The sequence below is a fragment of the Saccopteryx leptura genome, chromosome 2 (assembly GCF_036850995.1).
Source record: "Saccopteryx leptura isolate mSacLep1 chromosome 2, mSacLep1_pri_phased_curated, whole genome shotgun sequence".
Lineage (NCBI taxonomy): Eukaryota > Metazoa > Chordata > Mammalia > Chiroptera > Emballonuridae > Saccopteryx > Saccopteryx leptura.
In genome coordinates this window covers 377649551-377666076 of record NC_089504.1, presented here as the reverse complement: position 1 = coordinate 377666076, position 16526 = coordinate 377649551, and the positions used below count along the sequence as shown (strand labels likewise).

Genomic DNA, 16526 nt, shown 5'->3' with positions numbered 1-16526 from the left:
CACAGAAAAGTACAAATAAATACTATGGTAAGACAAACATCTGTCTAAGTTGAATTTACTAGATAAATGTACCTGTTACAATTGGCATACAAATTCAACTTAAGAACAAACCTGCAGAGCTTATCTTGTTCATAACCCAGAAACTGCCTGTACTCTGTATGACACTATAATGTTGGATACATGACATCATATATTTGTCAAAACCGATAGAACTGTACAACAAAAGAGTGAACCCTAATACAAACTATGGACTTTAGTTACAAATGATGGATCATATTGAAATATCAATTGCAACAAATGTACTACACTAATGCAAGATATTAATAATTAGCAATATTGAGGGAGGAAGAATGCAGGGACATATGGGGACGTTCTAAACTTTCTGCTCAATCCTTTGGTAAATCTAAAACTTCTCTAAAACATTGTTTATCAATGAAAACACAACAAAACAAAATTTAAAAGTTTCAGAGCCAGACTTCACTTCTAGGTAGGATAATGTCAGTGTAATCCAAGGTGTTAACTCAAAAGAGAGAAAAATTGCATAACTATTCAATAAATTTTAAGGCATTTCATTCATATTAATAGAAAATCTTAATAACTTTGGAATAGAAGGAGACATTATTAATCTTATAAATTGTTATCTATTATGCTGAATCAATAAAATTACCTTCTTATAGGTCAAACCCCCAAAACAATTATTGAAAAAAAAAGAGAAGATTCCCATTTATTTGCTGCTATAGTCTGTTCAGTGATATAAGCAGTTATACACATGGGATAAAATAACATTTGGGGCCATTGTAAATTGAGATGGAATAACCGTTTCAAATCTCTTCTATATACATGGCCTAGACATTGAAAAAAAAAAGGAGAAGAATGCATATATTGATTGCTGCTCTTCAATATTGTCCTAGAGCTTCTAGCCGATGCATAAGACAAGAAAAATAAATACATGAGTACGAGAAAGAAGAAAATAAACTTTACCTATAAACCACATGATTGTGAATATAAGACCAGAAGAATTCACATACAAAAATTTAAATAATCAGTTTTATTGTCTAAGTCTATACACACGTGTATATGCTCTCACATCCTTATATAACATATATCTGGCACAATAAACACCATACAAGTTGGCTGGATTATTTTTAGTAGCATGTCCCGTGAGTCAGCTCTGAGAGGACAACATACGGTCTATAATTCAGGCTACTAAATTTCCAAGTTGCCAGGGGTTGTACCAAAGGGTTTCTGGTAACACAGGCCACCACTCCTCCATCCTCTGTTAGTAAAAGGTAGACATTTTTGTGTCTCTGATATGTTGGGGGATATCAAGCAGTCGGCATCTAAACACTGCACAGCATAGTGGTAGCTTTCCCTCTGTGAAGTTCCAAGCGAAAGTTTGCTTGCTTGTCTTGCCTATGGGATTTTGAATTCATTTTGTGGACAAGATCTGTCCCTTTTGGTATCCCTAGCTCCTGGCCAAGACTTGGCTCATAAAAGGTCCTAGCAAATGTTTCTGATTATTGAATATGTATAACTTATTTGTCTGACTTCTGAGATGGGAATATAGGCTTAACTCCCTTTAGGCATTATATTCACAGGGCCTTGGGAAATTTATTGTGGCAATTACCCAGCTCTGGCATGCACATCACTTCTGGCACCACCTAAATGTAGTGTCAGCACAGGAAAGAATCCTCCTTCCCAGCCTGAGGTTGTACACCTTTCCATGATGGGATTGCACCAATCTGTGGCAGAATGCCAGCTTCCAAGATCATTAAAAGCTTTTACTGTTGTCCGATCCAGTGACCAGCTCTAAAATAGAATGGGCCCAGCAGACTTCGGGAACTAGTCCACAGATTAAAGGAAACGTATAAATCTTAGGAAGAAGAAAACTTTGTGATGTCCCTGAAATTTAGGTCAATCTCATTTTGAGCATATTCACGAAGATCTTTTATGCATTCAAACAATTAGATTGGGGACTCAGACTTTCATCCCTGTTTGCCTCTTTGTTGAAGCCAATCAAAGCTTCAAAGAAACTACAAAAGAAAAGGAACTTCAAATGCCCTTGAGGGATCATTTAACACCTTGCAACTTTCATCTCAAATCTTTCTTAATAGATGCCTGTCTAATACATGCTTAAATTCTAATGAGGGCTAATAATAGAACCTTAATAGAGTTGGGGTTTTTTTTTAATGACAGTACCCATTTGCTGGTCTACATTGAGCAGTAGATAATCAGAATATGAGTAAGAATCTAATTTTAAATAAATAAGTGCACCTGTACATGAAAAAAATCAACAGTAAAAACATTTTTTATGATACTGTTCTGGTTTGTGTATTCTACTATAAATCTTATCTATTACATGGTATATGATTATGAAAGTTTCACAGACATATAGATATTTTAATATGCATAGTTTTTACATAAACATTTACATTGATGAATGTCTACATAAAAATATGCAAACGTGTGTGTATAGTAAGTTTTTCAAAGTGAACACCCTCATGTAACTGCCACTATCAAGATGAATGAATAGAATTCCTAGCGACCTACCTATTTCAGTAACCACTAACGTGCTCTACGGAAGTAACACTATCTTGACTTCTAATACCCTAAATTTATTTGGGCCATTTTTGATTTTGAAGTATAGCAGTATATACATTTTTGTGTCTGGCTTTTTTGCTCAACTTTTTGTTTTAATACACAACCCTGTAACTGGGTATAGCAGTAGTTTCTTTTCATTGCTGTACACTATTTTATTATGTACGTATACTAAAAATTTTTTCTACTGTTGACAGATATTTGAATTGTGTCTCATTTGGCACAGTTAGTGATAATAATGCCACACTCAGTCTTACAGATGGTTGCATTTTGATGCTTGTGTCTTTTTAATGGGCATAAACCAAGACAAAATTTTTAGATCACTGTGGCATACATTACACTTCAGTAGATATTAACAAGTAACTTTTCTAATGGAAACCCGAGAAAGATGAAACTTCTCTCTTAAAGGTGACACAAAAGATGGAAAAAAATTCAGGATTGGAATGTGAAACCTTGGGAACCATCACCTGCCAAATATAGAGCCTTCAACAAACACTAGTGTCTTAGAAAGGCCGGTGTCTCATGGAGACACTTGGTTGGGTAAAAGAAGGAGAATAAGGAGAAGGGGAAAGAAGTGAAGAAGGAAGAGAAGGAGGAGGAAGAAGAAGAAGAGAAAGAGGGGGAGGAGGAGGAAGAAGAAGAAGAGAAAGAGGGGGAGGAGGAACAGAAGAAGATGAGAAAGACAAGGAAAAGAAAGAAGGAGAAAAGAAAGAGGGGAAAGAGAAAAAACTTGTGCAACCCACCTCCTCCAACCTGCATAAGAAAAATACCAAGTTATACAGTGTTAGATTGTACAGTGGCTCCCCGCTGCTCTGTCTGCGCTGGCATTCCTTGCTGTGCAGTGCAGTCAATATACCCTATATTGTATTGTACAATGCTAATCTAACAGATAAGATGCAGTTCATAGAGAGCAAAGCCAGAATCTGAACCTTGGGGGAATGACTTTAAAACCCATCATCAGCACAGAGATGTTAAGCATCATCCTCTGAGCTGTGCCTATAGCCATTTGCAGCAAAGTTAGCTTTAGGGAAATTTGGGTCAGAATGAATGAATGAATGAATGAATGAATGAATGAATGAATGAATGAGTGAGTGAAAGCTTTCATGGAAGAGAGGCTATTAAATTGTAAAACAGGATATCTTGTAAAATCTGAATTCTTCCAAGAAGGTTTTTAAAAGTAAACAGTATACTGACTGCCTAGGACAAGGCTCGATTAGGTTGCAGATATGAAATCCAACAATATTAAGAAACACAAATTAGGTTGTCTAGGAAAATGTTTGTGGGGCAGGGCAGGATCTAAGTAGAATGTTAAATGATGAAAAGGCAAACTGTCTGGTGGTCTACCGACAGACAGGGACAGACAGACCAGAAGAGAGAGAGAGACGAGAAGCATCAATTCTTTGTTGTGAAACCTTAGTTGTACATTGATTGTTTTTTCATATGTACCTTGAACAGAGGGCTACAGCAGACCGAGTGACCCCTTGTTCGAGCCAGCAACCTTGGGCTCAAGCTGGTGAGCTTTGCTCAAACCAGTTGAGCCCATGATCAAGCTGGCGACCTCAAGGTTTTGAACCTGGGTCTTCTGTGTCCTAGTTCGACACTCTATCCACTGTGCCACCGCCTGGTCAGGCTGCCACAATTCTTTTCTTGCCCAGTCCTCCAATATGATAGTCCCATTTGGCCACATCCAATCCATTCTTGTTCTCATTCCTGGGTCCTCTATTTTCTCTAATCCTAAAGTGTTGTGACAGCAGAGAAATGGTTAATGTTTTAACTGATAATAAGGACTAGTCCTTAGACAATTACTAAGAACATTTACTACATTTTAGGGAGCTCTTGCAGAGAGTTACCCACCCCTTTTATTGGCGGTCAACTGTAGATTGCCTGCCTAGACTCTCACACTCTGAACCCAAGGTGTAAAGAAATGAACATCTGACCCGACACTTCCCAGAAACTGCCAACCTGGGCTAAGATGGCTCAGGGACATTCTTGATGAGGCTGGCAAAGCCCTGGACCTGTAACCTAAGAAGAATTCTTCCATCCCAGGATCTCACAGAACAGTCAGATATCAGGAATTAGAATCTTACTTACACATTTTCACTTTCAATTTCAGACTTAGCTGTCTAGTTAAATGTCTTTTATTTGGGGGTGCTGGCTAAATAAAAACAAGAATCAAGGTAACTCTAAGGGAAAAAAAATGTCTGGAAGGTCAATCAATTTTGGTGGCCCAACTTCCTGAGTTAGAAATTTTGATCCTTATACAGATCCACTTAGTATATAATTTATTATCCCCCACCCAGTGGGATATATAGCCCCGCAGATCAGGGCATTGTTGCCTTTGCACATGAGGCTCAAGGGGCGGGAGAAGTGGAGGATTTGGCAGCAGTGACCCTCATTTTTCCTGTTCAGAGATTATAGATGGCCATAAATCCATATTACAGAAGTAGAAAGAAAGACACTCAGCAGGCAAAGGGCTTATATGAAAAAATAGAAAGGATCATCACAAAGGACCCCTCTCTACAAGGATGATTTGACTTCATCAGGTCATGAGGAGTGACACAAATAGGAATATTTCTCATGGAATAGTGACAGCACCTTAACCAGGATAGATCAGACTCTGAGTCTCAGACATTGATCTCCAGCCTGTGCTTTCTCTTGAGACTCTTAAGTGTTGGTTCTGATCTAGGAGATTTCTAAAAGCTGATGTGCTGGAAAAAAAACATTCAAATTAGCATCAAGAGACTTGGGAGTATTGGTTTTTCACTAATTAGCATGTGGCCTTGGGCAAGTCACTTAACCTTTTCATTTATAGGATCATAGAAATAGACAAGATAAATTATTTAGAGAATCATCAGCAGCGAAGTTCCCATCCTAAACCACCTGTCATTGTCGGGTTTGTACCTTCCTAAAGTTCAATGGTCTCCTTATTTTAGGGTTCAAGCTCATAACATGTTTATGCATTCAGTCTCTTCCTTGTTTTTCCACACATTTAATTACTATTAATGGAGCATATTACCAATAAGGGAATATGGAAGTCCATCTTCATTATGGTTTGAGACCATATGTAAGCGGTAAGCGTCTGTCTTTGTTCCTCTTTTCTGCTCATTCATCTCTTAGGTAACCTAATCAGTTGCCATTTTTCCAAGGGAAAAAGAAAACAGAAACAAATTCAGTATTGGAATTAATCGTTTCGCTCTCAAATCCACCCATTCTTAGTAACAACTCTGCCAGACCAGAAATAGAGAGGCTTCTGCTCCTTGGGTACTCAGCAATTTCCTTTTTACCTTTCAAGTCTGCTTTTTTCATTATTTTTGCTAAGAACTACAATTAAGAAACATGTTTACATTCTGGCAATGATGGAGCAACAAAACAAACAAATTCAGGCCCTGGCCAGTGGCTCAGTGGATAGAGTGTCGGCCAGGTGCATGGACATCCCAGGTTGAATTCCTAGTCAGGGCACACAAGAGAAGCGACTATCTGCTTCTCTCTCCCTCCCTCTCCTCCTTCTCTCCCTCTTCTCCTCCTACAACCAGTGGCTCAATTTGTTCGAATATGGCCCCGAGCACTGAGATGACTAGGTTGGTCCGAGCTTGTCAGTCTCAGGCATTAAAAATAGCTTGGTTGATTTACACATTGGCCCCAGACAGGGGTTGCTGCGTGGATCCTGGTCAGGGCATACGTGGAAGTCTGTCTCACTGTTTTCCCTTCTCTCACTTAAAACAAACAAAATAAACAAAAAAAAATAGGTTTAAACTTAGGCCATAAACAAATATACCAAATATATAAAACAATTGTTTTGAGACTGCATAACAGTTATTGCTGAATTTGTGAATTCTGAGAGAATAGAAGCCCATGTGATGAGCACTATGGTTGTACTGCCATTTCATTTGGAAGGAATTTCAAAATTCAGTGGGGGGGGGGGGGGATCCAAACAGAGTGCATTGGCTCCCCCAAGTTGAGAACACAGATGTCAGATCTTATAAAGGTAGATTCACTCAAATCTACATAAATAGAGAGCTTCAGAAATCTACGTAGGATACACTTGAGACTATGTCATGTACTAAGACATGGATGTTTAGAATCATTCTTCATGTAGTTGGTTGGAAATGACCATGCAGTTATAAGCTGCAAATGCCCAGAGCTCGTATAAAGTAGAGAGCAGTTCAAGTCTTAGTCAGCTTGGGCTGCTATAACCATAGACTAGGTAGCTTAAACAACAAATATTTATTTCTCACAGTTCTAGTAGCCAGGTAGTTCAAGATCAAGATGCCAGCAAACCAGTTTGTGAGGACCCACTACTTAGTTTTCAGACAGCCGTCTCTGCATTGTGTCCTTACAGGGTAGGGAGGAGAGAGGAAGCAAGCTCGCTCGTGTCTCTTCTTATAATCTCATCCTGGGGACTCTGCCCTCATGACCTAGTTATCTCCCAAAGACCCTGCCTCCTAATTTATTCAATCGCATACAACATGCAGTCCACAACAAGACACAATGAAGAGTCTTTATCAGACACCCAACATTCAGTGGAACATTGACGGTCAGTGGAGAGGTTGGAAAAAATGTGCTTTATGGTAGAACTGAACTTTCCCTAGAGTGAAGGTGACCAGAGACAATCCAAGGAAAGCTTACTGACAGGCCTCAAAGAAATCAAACTAATCCATGATGGGCTGACTGCCTGTAAAACAAACTCTATCTCTCTTTAAAGGAAGTCAATAAATCCGACACTTAGAATGTGCATGTAATATATATGCCACCCAATAAAAACTTACTATACATGCAGAGAAGCAGGTAAATGTGACCCATAAAGAAGGGAACAAGAAAACCACAGATGACCACCTCTTATAAAGAGAGATGCAAAAATCATCAAGAAGATAATAGCAAACCAAATCCAGCAACACATAAAAAGGATTATTAACCATGGCCAAGTGAGATTAATCCCAATAATGCACGGCAGATTTAATATTAGAAAGTTAATCAGTGTAACACACTATATAAATAAATTAAAAGATTAAATTTCATTATCTCAATAGATGCAGAAAAAGCATGTGACAAAATCCAACACCCTTTCATGATGAAAAACAATCAACAAATTATAAAGAGAATAAACCACCTTTAACCTGATAAAGGTCTCTGCAAAAAAAATCTCACATCTAACAACATACTAATGTCAAAGACTGAATGCTTTCTCTCTAAGGGGAAAGTCAAGGATGAGGAGTAAGTCAAGGATGTCTGCCTTCTCTACTACTATTCATTGCTGTACTGGGAGTGTAACCATGAAAATTACTGGAGAAAAGAGAGAAAAGACATATAAGTTGGAAAGAAAGGAATCAAGTATCTCTATTTGCAGATGACATGATTTGTATGTAGAAAATCCTATGGAATCCACAGAAAATAAAAAACTACTCTAACTCATAAATGTGTTCAGTAAGGTTCACCTGTGAGGGATGGTCTCTTGAGTGTGAGTTCAAGTCCCAGAGACAGTGCCCGGCTGTGCCCCCAGCTAAGGTCCACAGGGCTGAAGGCCAGGCCAACCACTCTACACTCCTGAGGCAGATGTCGACGGTGGATCTGACCACCAAATGCAAATTTATCTCTCTCTCTCTCTTTCTCTCTCTCTCTCTCTTTAGCTAGAGAGAGACAGAAAGAGGAGAGAGAGAGAGAGGGAGACAGGGCCAGACAGAAAGGAAAGGAGAGTGATGAGAAGCATCAACTTATAGTTGTAGCACTTTATTTGTTCATTGATTGCTTTCTCATGAGTGCCTCGACCAGGAGAGCTTCAGCTGAATTTGTGGCCCCTTCCTCAAACCAGTGATGTTGGCCTCAAGCCAGCAACCATGTCTATGATCCCCACACTTAAGCCAGATGAGCTTTCTCTCAAGCTGGTCACCTCCAGGTTTTGAACCTGGGTCCTCTGCATCCCAGGCCAATGCTCTATCCAGTGTGCCACTGCCTGGTCAGGCAATTATGATTCAATTTCTAGGCCTGATGTAAGTAAGGTAGAAACAATGTGGATTATAGGATATATTACTTTTTAAATTACTTTAAAGCATCTACAGAAAAACGAGATCTACAAGGTAAAATCCTGGAGGCCCATTTTTTATTTCCAAGAGCTATCTTTTCTATTCTCAGTTCTACCTGCCAGGCCTCAAGGATACTGAGTTATCATTACAGATTCTAAAACCCAAGTTCTGGACAACAGGACAGGTAATATGTGTGCCCACTTGAGTATTATGTTGAATTTTGGTTTGGTTTTATCTGGTTTCTGGACAGAATGGAGCAACCCATCTAGTCCCACTTCTCTTGTAATGTCTTTCCTCTGTGGTGTGAATCCACTTTTTAGCTAATTCAGGCTAAGGAAGGCTTCTCCCTTCCATTGTAACGTACTGGTCTCTGCAGTGGCCGGACACTAACGGGTCCTTTTGCTCAGGGAGAGGACTGTGAAATGGAGAGGGCACCTTTAGAAGGTGGAAAGAGAAGCAGGAAGTGCTTCCTTGGCTCGGGGGTACATTTTAAAGCTTCCAGCTTCTAGCTCTCAATGAACAGACCCACAATTCGATTGCCATGCCAGTTTTTCCTCTGGTCAGGTCAAACAGAATGATAAGAAGTGCCAAAAGAAGTTGTTCTAGGGAGTGTCTGGTCTGGGGAATAACTCCTCCTAATGAAGCAGCCAGCTGTGGTGGGTGAGAAGGCTCTAGGGACATGTTGCTCCATTTTCAAAGGAAGGCAGTTGATGGGGCCTCACGGTGCTCCAGGCAAAGAGGAGATCTATTTAATGATAATTCTCTGTCTAAAGAGGAATTGAGGAGCTGTCATTGCCAAGTGTAATCTGGGTACACCCAAGAACTGCGGGTCCAAAATCAGAGAAAGCTATTTGAGAAATGCTTTTAAAATTATAGCTCTTTTTTTTCCTTTCTTCCCTTATTTAATGAGCACAAACATAATTGTATCCATACACACATAAACACGCTGACACACATCGCACTCCTCAAGGCTGTGGACTCCAGCACTAACAGCCTTTGCGACAAGCATTGGCAGGTTGTCACCTCACCGGGACTGGGCTTCTGCATCTGTAAAACCATGGCAGGGTCTGCCACATAAGGCTGTTGTGAGGAATGAAGATTAGCATGTAAAGTACACAGAACAACCTGGCACATGTTAAATATTATATGTGTACACAAACACAAACCCTGACTGATCCTGTGCACCTGCATACAAGCAGCACCATGTGTGTGCACCCACACACGTGCACAGTGTGGGCACAACCTTTAATCCATCAGGACATACATGGTATGTGTCTCCGGGCACCATGTGGTGTGTGATCAGACGCACAGGTGCATCATTCCTGGGCCGAGGGCAGCAGTGGGCAGTAAGCCTGTCAGGGCTCCAGCATCTATCTGACTTTGTTAGGGTCCCCTGGGCCACCTCATCATTAAAACATAGGCTGACAGAGAGGGAAAAGGGTCTGGGTTAGACACTGTATTTGTCAAGATTTGCCAGAGCAGCAGAACTGACAGAATGTGAAAATACAGAGAGATATTTATTTTAAGGAATTGGTTCATATGATGATTAACTATCACATTCAACCAAGACCCTCTCTGGATACAATAGTAATCTGAGCCACAAAGTTCTTGTCGGTGCCCCAGGTCACAGTTAGCTAGCTTGGATACAGGGCTTCTGCTTTCCCACCTGGTCTACCCTCCTTTCCCAGGCTGCCTCTCAGAAGCTGGCCCACGGGCACACAGCTCTCCTGACTTATGAACCTGACAGACCTCCAGAGCTGGTCTTCCTCAACCTTCCTGCAAGTCCAGCCATTGTCCCCCTAGCCCCTGTATGTCAGAGCCCTTCTTCAGAATTCCCTCTGACGTCACAGTGTGTGGACAGGAAGCCCGCTGCGCCCAATCATCAGCCTTTGCTCACCCTGCGGCTCTCACGCCCCTGGTGGTCCATGCACTCTCCTCCCTGTCTTGATACCTGCCTTCGCTGGGTGTCTGCATGTTGTGTCTTCCCCAGGACCCTTCCCTATGGCACCACACCCCTGCATTCTGGGTGGTGGGTGGGAGGGGGATGGAAGTATCCCTCTCCTGCCAGTGTCTTCACATGCAAAATAGAGATGATGAGAGCGTATGACCTAAGAGTTACTGGGAGGACTAAATACATTGATGCTTGTGACATAATTACCGCAGGCCTGGCCCAGAGCAGTTTCTCTCACCCTCTGCTTACTGGGTCCCCAGAGGCATTGTTTATGGGCAAGGACCCGAGAGGAGGAATGGGAGAGTCCTGATCACCAGAGATGTGGGGCCCTGTCGCATGGCAGAATCGTGCACACAGATAACTAGACGTGTGACCCTCCCCCAGCTGGGCGGGAATCAACTGGCTTCCTTCCTTCTCCCAAAATTGCCAGCGGAGCTCTGTTCTTCCTTCTCCTGTCCGGTATGAAGCCTAATGTTTGCATTGTGTTCTCCATGTCACAAGACCTTCCTGTGCATTATAATCCACACAAAGCCCCATGATAGAATTTTCTTATGAAAGAGCTAAGAGACTCTATGGTGTGAATGAAGAACCACAAAGTTGGTTTTGTCAAGGTCACAGAGCTAAAGAATGACAAGGATTCTGGAAAGTCATGGAAAAATGTTCCCAGGCTTCCTGAGGCCAGCTGGGCAACAGGAGGAGTTAACCAACACTCGCCAGCCACCACCACAGGGCACTAGGAGGAGCTAACCAACGCTAGCCGGCCAGCACCACTGGGCACTAGGAGAAGCTAACCAACGCTAGCCGGCCACCACCACTGGGCACTAGGAAAGTCTGCTTCTGTTGTGGGTGATGGGGTATGTGTTCGTGAGCTATGCTCCAATCTAATTATTCACAACTATAAAGTAGTGGAGTGCAAAATACTAATTGAAATGTTGGTGCTTCCCTTCTGCACATGGGAGAGTATCTGTGCCTGCCTGGCTAACTGAAGAGGGGTTGTATTTTCTAGATCATTGATTTGGCGCCATCAAGGCTCCTGCTAGCGCTGCGTGAGGCAGCACCAGGAGCGTGCTTCTCTTGTTGTTGTTCAGCGCAGACTGCTATCACCTTCAGCTCTCTGAACGTGAAAACAGACCGAGCTGGATTTGGTGCAATCACCACTCCTACCCCATCAAAGGTTATCTATCTCATTTGTGTTCAGAATGGATGATTTTAGTGAGACTCACAATTATCTCTGCGCAGTATTGACTACAAAGAGAATACCCTGTGGGTTTGGCACGGGGTATTGTGCACAGCCTTGCAGAAGGGACAAGGGAGTCAACATCACTGCCTTCTCCCCTCTCACCAGGAGCACCAAGACCAGCTCCGGGCACTAGGTGGTGGCATCCTGGCTGTACCAGGGATACCCCAGGAGAAGGATGGAGCAGGCAAGGAGCAATAGGTAGCTTCCACATGACACAGTTCAGAGATGCAGGTAGTGGAGACAAGATTCCTGATTGAGACAAATGCCCATCAGACTAAAAAAAGAGTCTGCATTTCCCCAAGCACCCATCAGGGTGCATTTCACCCCAGCTCTGTGCCAGGGGCCCTTCAGGCACAGAACTGTGCTTTCCGACTCATCCAGAAGCAGGTGGCAGCAGCATCTTAAGGCACAGTCATGCTGCCACACACAGATACACTTAAGAACAAAGACACAGGCCCACAGTCACATGGTCACACAAAAAGACACACATACACATGACAGTCACATAAATGCATACATTCACATCCTGTCACTCAACTCTTTTCTTTATAGCAGTTCACACTAACTGTAGTGATGTTAATTGTCTTGATTTCCATCTCTCTTCCTAAGGTGGATATGTTCACATCTCTTTTGTCTGTCTAGGGAGGCGTGCTCCGCTCATGTGATGAGTGTCACTTCCTAGCACTATCCTCCATTCTGTCTTCTCATTTCTACCATCCTCATGCAGACGAACTTGACACATTTTTAACTTCACAGGATAAAGAGATGAGTTCATGTAGTGTCAGGGACCTGAGATTTTGGACCTATCTGTAGAGTGCCTAGCATCACCTGAACTCATCGGTCCGCCAACCGGGAAGCCACTGTGTGAGAGCAGGAACTGCTTCTGCTTTATGCCCCACCCCCAACCTTCCGGCACTCAATACACAGCAGGCTTTCAGTCAATGGTTGTTGAGGGAATGAATGAATGAACAAGATAATGAAGAAAAGTGCCCAGGAGACCGTCACATGCCCTGCTTCTGCCTACCCCCATTTCTGCAGCCTGACCCTGAGTCTGGGCTGGGTGTTCTTTCCTGGGCACATACAATGGCTGGACTTTTCCTCTCAGGTCCAAGATCTGTCGCCCTGTGCTCCAACCCCCGCCCGGCTGTCAGCTCCATGTGACAGGATGGCTTGGATCTTCTTGGCTGTTGTTTCCAGCTCCTGCTGCGGTGTTCCTCATGCAGCAGGAACCTGATAGACACACGCTACCTGCAGAGGCGGAATAAGGTCAGTTGAGGCCCCAGGCATAGAAGAAAATATATTGGGCCCCTTATATTAGAAAAAAGTGTAAAGTTGGAGTTTTGCAGGGCCCTTCAGAAGTCAGGACCCAGGGCGCATGCCCGGCGTGCCCGCTGTTAAATCCACCTCTGGCTACCGGACTGAATGGATGTGTTAGCACTTTGAGTCTACAAAGCACTTTCACAGACAGATGTCCCTCACAACCCAGACCTGTTTGATTCCTAGGTTTAGACAGTGAGAGCTGTGATGATGAGAGGGACAGTGTGGTCTGAATATACTGCTTCCTGAGCTAGAGATGGCAAGTTCCCAGAGGGCGGATTTTAAAATGGGTCAACAATGATCTCTTCAGTTAATCTTTCTACATCTTAAGTTCAAAGAGCAGAGGTTATCAGCACGTTAGTTGATTTGATCTGCAGAATAATGCTCTGCGGTAGGAGCACCCCCATGACGAATGACAGTGGAAGCTCAGAAAGGCTGAGGGGTTTGCTGAACAACACACCACATGTGAATGGTGGTGAAGCCAGCCCTGGAAGTCGGCCACAGAATTCTCTCCCTTTGTGCTCTCTACAGAAGCCCAAGAGACTTCCTAAGAATAGCAACAGCCTGGCCTGGTTTTTCTGAGAAAGCCCTAGTTTTAAATAGCTTAACCCTTTTGCCTGTAAGCGCACTAGAAACTTGTCAGGCCCTCGAGTAAGTCCCGCTTGTAGAATATGCTTGTTTTCCATTTGGCCCAGGCATAGCCCAGACAGACATGGCCTGTCCTGCCTCAGGTCACTTCGGACTCTGACCACAAAGAGATCTCACCTGAGAGCCATCCCACTAGAGGGCGCTATCTTCCACCACCCACCCCTTGTCTGCCAAGCTGCCCATCTTACCACCGAACAGCCCTCCCACCAGACAACCCCCCAGGGAAGACCTTTCTTCTTTTCCTGGCTTCCCAGGCTTTTGGATTCTAGCAGACAGGAGTGGGGAGAAGAACTCAGGACTGGGAGAGCTGCCCACACAGAGGGGGCCCAGGCATCCAGACCACAACAGAGCCATCTCACTAAACACCTTGAAATGTTGGCAGCATTACTGATGTCTAGGCCTGTGAAAATGTAGGTCGGTGCTTGGACGCAAGAAGAAAAAGAAAGCAGGACCATTGGCGTGAAAGACAGGAGGAAAGTAATTACAAAATATAGATTAAATAACCATCAGATAACAAGCCAAATAACAGGCATCAACACAGGGAGATAAAGGGAAACAATTAAATCAGCAGATTGTAACTGGTTCCCAAACTTGTCAGGAGGCTCTCCCTCCCTTCCCGGTTATGGCAAAAGGAAAGTTGCTCAGTTCCTGGGGAGGCTGCTGGCTCTCCGCTCTGCCTGGTGCCTGGAGCGTCCTGCCCGGGGCTAGTCTTGATCACAAGAGGGAATCAGAGCTGGTCCCTGTGGCAGGCTTTTCAGGCTTAGAAGCAGTTTGTGGATCATGGAAGAAGGGGACCCTTAGAGGTATATTTTGAAAGCAATGACAGCCCCTGCATTGAAGTTGTTGCCCTTGGATAGCGTGTTACCCATGAAATCCTCCAAAACCTCCACATCAAAACTCTCTGCTTATAAAAGGGACCTGTCCCAGTACTTTTATAGCTTTGCTACTTCCACTGGCAATTTAACTGCCAGGAGAAGAAAGGCCAGACAATGTTCTGGAAAATTAGGTAAAACAGATATTTTTAGACCACGTGGCAAGACACCCAGGTCTGGAGTTGGGTCTGTTGATCTGCTCTTAATTAAACTCTCTGGGCCTCTGTTTTCTCATCGATAAGACAAGGCTTTCACACAATGGTCTGTAAAGCTATTATCTTTCTAACAACAGGAATTGGGAAACTCAGGAAGGTCTCTTGTCTGCTTAGTGGATGAGGCCCAACCTGACTACAGCCAGGGAAGGAAGATTGCCCTTCTCGCCCTCAAAGGACTTAACAAGCCACGTTAGGTCCAACTGTCACTGGAGTTTACCCAAAAGCCCATCCCCATCCCTGCTTTCCTCACTGGCACTCCCTCCACTCTGAAGCACAAGGTGGCCTGCCCCCCGTGGCCACTTCTCTCAGCTTCCTCTCAGGGAACAGGAGACAGGGAGGCACAGCAGTTAGAGCTCCTGAGCACGTTCAGTCTCGGCACAGAAGGGAAATCAGCCCCGAGAGGTGATGTGACTAACCACAGCTTTTATACATGCCTGCTTGGGGTCTGAGAAAACCACTTTCCATTCGGAGACTCAGTTTCCTCACCTACAAAGTGGGCATCATTCCACCTTATTTCATGGTTGATGAAGAAAAATTAAGAACTGTCTAACACCCAACACATCAGGCAGGTATTCCAGTGTGATGGGTATTTCTAATACCACAGGTCTCACAATATTGTCTGACAGGCCTGAAACTAGACTCCAGTTTATTATATATATATATGTATGTATAAATGACCCTCCCTCCTGCCCCTTCAACGACATTCCCCAGTGGACTCGGGCAGGGGTCCATGTTTGCTCAAGGACAGTGACATAAACTTGAAGGGAACACTGGACCAGGGCGGAAATCCTGGGTCCTGGTGTTACCTCTGCAGTCAGGTCACTTTGTGAGGTGACTTGGCAGACACTTCATCCGTCTGTCCGTCTGTTCTCCTCTGTCAGATGAGGGTAAGAACCTGTCTCACTGGCCACAGATAAGGTGTAAGGAACCCTCAGCAGCGCAGCCATGCAAAAGCTTTAACGACCTGAAGGTACTGGTCTATGGAAATGTCTGATATCCTAAGTGGTTTCCCAAACTTTGTGTTGTGATGCGATGTGATGAGGATCAGAAAGATTATGGACGTGAAGTCTTTCTGTGAACATTAAAGTCCTCCACAAGTGTAAGCACCTTTCTTTTAAAGCTGTGCCGACTGACGGGAGCAGGGACTCAAGGTCACACAGCCTGGTGCCATGGACGCAGGACCCTGAGCCGTGATTTCCTCTCAGGCGTGCTCCCTGAGCCTTCGCCGGATGACATCATGCAGAGCCCAGAGCCATCGACAGACTCCCAGCTGGGTTTGTTTGCCTGCTGAAACCCCTTCTGTTACAATCCCACTTATCAAGGCATCTTCCATTTTTCAGAAAGGGCAACTTTGCATAATAAATTACATTGGTGTCATCAAATGTTTCCATAGATTGAATTAGGTTTAATCGGTTGTCCTCCAGGCTGTTCCCCTCTGTTCCAGCAGAGCTGGCCACCCTCCTGCAGCCCAGTTCCTAACCTCTGTGTCAGGAGCAGCCCTAAAATGGCCCCTAAACCAGGACCATAGAGGAAGTTGGACCCGAGACCCCCAGCGCCAGACTGTGTGCCCTGGGCTTTGGGCCGGAGCACAGGCGTGGCGACTCTGCATGCATGTTCTCTTAGCACCCTCAGACATTGTCCTGTTTCACAGTGTTCACCTACTTTTTT

General features: G+C 43.8%; 1 non-coding gene across 1 annotated transcript; it reads left to right on the top strand.

Annotated features, from left to right (window-relative positions):
• The first annotated feature begins 716 nt into the window (after window positions 1-716).
• On the top strand, window positions 717-855 carry LOC136396089 (small nucleolar RNA SNORA20). Its single transcript, XR_010749511.1, has one exon. It is a non-coding gene; the product is annotated as a small nucleolar RNA SNORA20 (small nucleolar RNA).
• The last annotated feature ends 15671 nt before the right edge of the window (window positions 856-16526 follow it).